Source organism: Cebus imitator, unplaced genomic scaffold (genome assembly GCF_001604975.1).
Source record: "Cebus imitator isolate Cc_AM_T3 unplaced genomic scaffold, Cebus_imitator-1.0 Scaffold6, whole genome shotgun sequence".
Classification (NCBI taxonomy): domain Eukaryota; kingdom Metazoa; phylum Chordata; class Mammalia; order Primates; family Cebidae; genus Cebus; species Cebus imitator.
Window position 1 is genome coordinate 11,832,957 of NW_016107321.1, and position 6,127 is coordinate 11,839,083.

General features: G+C 39.5%; 1 pseudogene; it reads left to right on the top strand.

Moving 5' to 3' along the window:
* Positions 1–5,266: 5,266 nt before the first annotated feature.
* Positions 5,267–5,807, top strand: LOC108310727 (annotated as a pseudogene).
* The last annotated feature ends 320 nt before the right edge of the window (positions 5,808–6,127 follow it).

Consider the following 6,127-nt stretch of genomic DNA (forward strand, 5'->3'; position numbering starts at 1 on the left):
AGATGGAGTTTCACCATATTGGCCAGAGGATGGTCTTGATCTCCTGACCTCATGATCCACCCGCCTAAGCCTCCCAAAGTGCTGGGATTATAGCCATCCATTTACTTTTAACTTTTTTGTATTTTTTATGGTATTTGAAGTGTGTTTTTATAGACAGCATATATTTAAGTATTCATTTATTTTTTAAAATCTACTTCAAAAGTTTTGTCTTTTAAGTGAGATGATTAGACAATTTTCACTTGATGATATGGTTGGATTTAAACCTACCATCTTGATATTTGTTTTCTAGTGGGTCCATTTGTTCTTTGTTCCATCATTTTTCTTTTCTTTTTTTGCTATCTTTTCGTTATTTTCGTTAATTTTGTTAATATATAACAAAATTATATATTTTGTTATATAATTAGCTATAATTATATTTTGTGATTCTAGTTATTACTTTGAGATTTATAGTATTTCTCTTTAACTTACTTGAGTCTAGCTTCAAATATTATTGTATCCTTTTATGTATAGTATAAAACTGCCTATTTCTTCTCGCCATGCCTTTGTGCTATTATCATACATTTTAGTGTAATATATATGTGTGTGTATATATATGTATATACATGTATATATACACATATGTATATACATATATACATATGTATATATGTATGTATATATGTATATACATGTGTATATACATACATATATATGTATATGTATATATGTGTGTATATATATATACACACATATATACATATTTACTCCCACACTACATTATTTTTGTTTCTTTATCACCTAAGAGATTTCTGTAACAAGAAAATTTTCTTATACTTGTATTGCCCACACAGCCGCCATTTCTGGTATCTTCATTTTTTTGGGTAAATATAAATATATTTCTATCTGATAAAACTTTCCTTATGCCTGAAGGACTTCCTTTAATTTGCTGGTCTTTGATTTTTCAGCCTTTGTACATGTGAAAACATCTTTACTTTTGTTATTTTAAAGTTTACTCTTAAATGACAAATGGTTTTATACATTTATGGGGTACATGATGCTTTGATATATATACACACACATACACACTGTATGATGATTTAACATATCCATCACCTCACACACTTATCAGTTTTTTTTTTTTAGTAGTAAGAACATTTAAAATTTATGTTCTTAGCAGTCTTCCATTTGACAATACATTATTATTCACTATTGCCTCCATGGTTCACAGTGGATCTCCAGAACTTATTCCTCCTGTCTAGACTTTTTATCCTTTAACCAATATTTCTCCATTCCTCACCCCACTACCACCCACCCCAGTCCCTGGTGACCTCCATTCTATTTTTGATTTCACATAAAAGTGAGATCATTCAGTATTTGTCCTTCTGTGCCTGGTTTATTTTGGTTAGCATGATGTCTTCCACATTCATTCATGTTGTTGCAAGACTGCCATGTGGAGGGCAAGACTGAATAGTATCATGCTGTCATTTTATTTACTATTTAATAGTACCACATTTTCTTTATCCATTTATCAGTTGATATATATTTAGGTTGACTCCCTATCTTTACTATTGTGAATAACACTGAAATAAACATGGATGAGTGAATACATCTTCATTTCCTTTAGATATATGCTGAGAAAGAGAATTGTTGAATCACACAATAGTTTTGTTTTCAATTTTGGGGAGAACCTCCATACTGTTTTCCAAAATAATTATGCTAATTTACATTCCCCCCAACAATGTACAAGAGTTCCCTCTTCTGTACATCCTTGTTAACACGTTATCGTTTTTTTTTTTTAAATCAAGACTATTCTAACACATGTGAGGTGGTATCTCATTGTGGCTTTAATTTGCATTTCCCTGATTGATTATTAGTGATGTTGAACACCTTTTCATATACCTGTTAGCCATTCATATGTTTTCTTTTGAGAAGTATCTATTCAGGTTCCTACCCATTTTTTAAATTGGTTGTTTTCTTGCTATTGAGTTGTGGAACCAACCCAAATGCCCATTGATGATAGACTGGACAGGGAAAATGTGGCACATATACACCATGGAATATTATGCAGCCATCAAAAATGATGAGTTCATGTCCTTTGTAGGGACATGGATGAACCTGGAAACCATCATTCTCAGCAAACTGACACAAGAGCAGAAAATCAAATACTGCATGTTCTCACTCATAGGCAGGTGTTGAACAATGAGAACACATGGACACAGGGAGGGGAGCGCTACACACTGGGGTCTGTTGGGGGGAAATAGGGGAGGGACAGCGGGGGGTGGGGAGTTGGGGAGAGACAGTATGGGGAGAAATGCCAGATATAGGTGATGGGGAGGAAGGCAGTAAATCACACTGCCACGTGTGTACCTATGCAACAATCTTGCATGTTCTTCACATGTACCCCAAAACCTAAAATGCAATAAAACAAATTTTTTAAAAAGTTTCTTAAATATTTTGGATATTGGCCCCTTTTCAGAAGTGTGGTTTGAGAATGTTTTCTCCCCATCCCATAGATAGTCTCTTTACTCTGTTGATTGTTGCCTTTGGTGTGCAGAAGCTCTTTAGTTTGGTGCAATCCAAGTAATCTACTTTGCTTTTGTTGCATATATTTTGGGGGTTGTATCCAAAAATATTTGCCAAAGCCAACATCAAGAAGCTCTTGCTCTGTGTTTTCCCCTAGTGGTTTTATAGTTTCAGGTCTTATAAGACATTAACCCATTATGATTTGACTTGTGTACATGGGACAAGATAAGGGTCTCATTTCATTCTTCTGTGTGTTGATATCTAATTTTCCCAACATTTTGAAGAGAATGTCCTTTCCTCATTGTATGTCCTTGACAGCTTTGCTGCAAACCAGTGGACTGTAGCTGTGTGAGCTCTGTTTTCTATTTATTTGGTCTATATGTCTGCTTTAATGACAGTATGGGCTGTTTTGATTATTATAGCTTGATGGTACATTTTCAAGTCAGGTAGTGTGATGCCTCCAGCTTTGTTTTGCTCAAAATTGCTTTGACTATTTGAGGCCTTTTGTTTTTCTATACAAACTTTAGGGTTGTTCTTTTCTATTTCTGTGAAAAATGTCATTTCAATTTTGACAGGGATTGCACTGAATCTGTAGATCACTGGGCAATATGAACATTTTAACAATGTCAATTCCACCAATTCATCAACACTATATATTTTCATTTATTTTTGTCTTTATTTTATTAATGTTTTATAGTATTCAGTGTATGGTTCTTTCATACACTGAATGTATTTGGTTAATCATATTCTTGGTTAAATGTATTTCTAAGTTTTGTTTTGTTTTGTTTTGAGATGGAGTCTTTCTCTTTAGCCAGGCTAGAGTTGCAGTGGCATGATCTCGGCTCACTGCAACCTCCTTCTCCTGTTTTCAAACGATTCTCCTGCCTCAGCCTCCCAAGTAGCTGGGATTACAGGCATGCTCCACCATGCCTGGCTAATTTTGTATGTTTAGTAGAGATGGGGTTTCCTCCATGTTGGTCAGCCTGGTCTTGAACTCCGGACCTCAAGTGATCCACTTGCCTCAGCCTCCCAAGGTGCTGGGATTACAGGCATGAGCCACTGTGCCCAGCCAGTTTATGTTTTAATGCTGTCACAAATGAGATTGTATTCTTGATTTCTTTTGTGATTAGTTTGTTGTTAGTGTATAGCAAATATACTCATTTTAATATGTTAATTTTGTATCTTGCAACTTTACTGAAATCAAATCCAGTCAAAGACACTACATAAAAAGACAATTATAGGCCAAAATCTCTGGCAAACATACATGCAAAAATCCTCAACCAAATAAATACTGGTAAACTAAATTCAAGACTTTAAAATGTTATTCACCAGGCTTCTCATTTAATTTTGTGCTGTTATAACAAAATATCTGAAATGAGGTCATTTATAATGAACCGAAATGTATTGGCTCACAATTCAGAAGGCTAAGTCCAAGATCAAGGGTCAGGTATCTGACAGGGGCCTTTTCTGCTGCGTCATTCTATGACAAAAGGGCAAAGAAAGGGCAAGAAGGCCGGGTGCGGTGTCTCATGCCTGTAATCCCAGCATTTTGGGAGGCCAAGGCATGTGGATTACCTGAGGTCAGAAGTTTGAGACCAGCCTGGGCAACCTGGTGAAACCTCGTCTCTATTAAAATGCAAAAATTAGCCGGGTGTGGTGGCACACGCCTATAATCCCAGCTACTCCGGAGGCTGAGAAGCCTGGGAGGCAGAAGTTGCAGTCAGCCAAGATTGCGCCATTGCCTTCCAGTCTGGCTGACAGAGCTAGGCTCTGTTTCCAAAAATAAAGGGGGGTGGGGGGGGGCAAGAGATTAAACTTGCAGCCTTAAGCCCCTTTATAATCAACCTTAATCCACTTATAAGTGTGAAGCCCTTATAGCCTAAATATCTTCTATTAGGCTCTACCTTTCAACGCTTAGATTGGAGATTAAGTTTCCAATAAATGCTTTTAATTAAAGTATTTACTTTTGAGAGAGGGTCTCGGTCTGCTACCCAGGCTGTAGTACAGTGGTATGATCATGGTTCACTGCAACGTCAATCTCCCAGACTCAAGTGATTCCCTCACCGCAGCTTCCCGAGTAGCTGGGACTACAGGTGTACACCACCATGCCCAGCTAATTTTTTGTTTTTATTATTATTGTAGAGACAGTCTCACCATGTTACCCAGGCTGGTGTTGAACCCCTGGGCCAAAGCGATCCTCCCACCTTGGCCTCCCAAAATATTGAGATTACAGGTGTGAGCAACGATGCTCAGCCCACACATGCTTTTTTGAGGACACATTCAAACCATGCCATTTTTTTGCCCCTGGCCCTCAAAATTCATGTCTTTCTCACAAAATTCATGCATTTCATCTAATATCCCCCAAAAGTCTTAAATCATTCCAGCATCAACTCGAAAGTCCAAACCCCAGAGTCTGATCTAAATCAGATATAAGTGAAACTCAAGGCAGGATGGCAAGGAGGCAGTTTCCTTCAGGCATGAGCCTGTGGAATCCAACAAGTATGTGCTTCCAAAATACAATGGTGGGACAGGCAGAGGATAGACTTTCCTGAGGCAAGATAGGTAGTCAAGGAAGTAACCATGTCCTTGGGACTCAGCAACTGCATCATCAACACAACAAATCCCAAAACCATGTCCACGGAACGTAAAAACCAAACGAATACCCCAGGCGGAAGTACGGACCCCGGGCGGAAATACAGACCCCGGGCGGAAGTATAGACCCCAGGCGGAAGTACAGATCGGGCACTGGCATGGCAGCGTGACTATGGGGGACCTGGGGGGAAATATCAACTGGCCCTGAATGGAGCTGAAGAAAAAGCTGTTCAGTGCAGGCGGGTGTTGAACTGGGAGCGACGTCTGAGGCACAGGGTGGTTGAGGCTGATCTTGGACACCACCTCAGGAAGCTGACACCCAGTGCACGGCAAACATTATTCTGTAGGGGAAGAAGAGCAGAACACTCCTCCAGCAGATCCGGCTTGCCCAGAAAGAGAAGGCAGCCATGGATGTGGAAGCCCCCTCAAAGCCAGCCAGGACTAGTGAACCACAGCTCAAAATGCAAAAGAAGACAAAAGTCCCCCAGGATGTAGAAATGAAGGACTTGAAGATGAGAGCTAAACCTCTTCCGCTAGAAGATTCTCAACTGGAGCCAAAAGGACTCAGTGGTTGTTTATATGACGTTGGCAAAAGCAGCGCCCCTTTTCACTCTCCAGATTTCTTCCTTCCCAATGGCCTACTGACCTCCCCTGGAGCGATGTCTTTGGGAAGAAGAGGGTACAGAAGGAAAATTGGAGAATGGCCTCTCTAGCAGTCAACTCCGTTTGTAATAAAGCCCTAGCACTCTGGAGAAACAACAGCAAACAAACAGCACACGCTACTGGCTTCATAGTCAAGCTCATCCAAGCAGAACTATCTTCAGGATTTTTTTTTCTTCCTGCACCCAGTGCAATGGCGAGATCTCAGCTCACTGCAGCCTCCCAAGTAGCTGGGATTACAGGTGTGTGCCACCACACATGGCTACTTTTTGTGTTTTTAGTAGAGGCAGGATTTCACCATGTTGGCCAAGTTGGTCTCTAACTCGTGACCTCGTGATCCACCCTCCTTGGCCTCCCAAAGTGCTGGGATTGC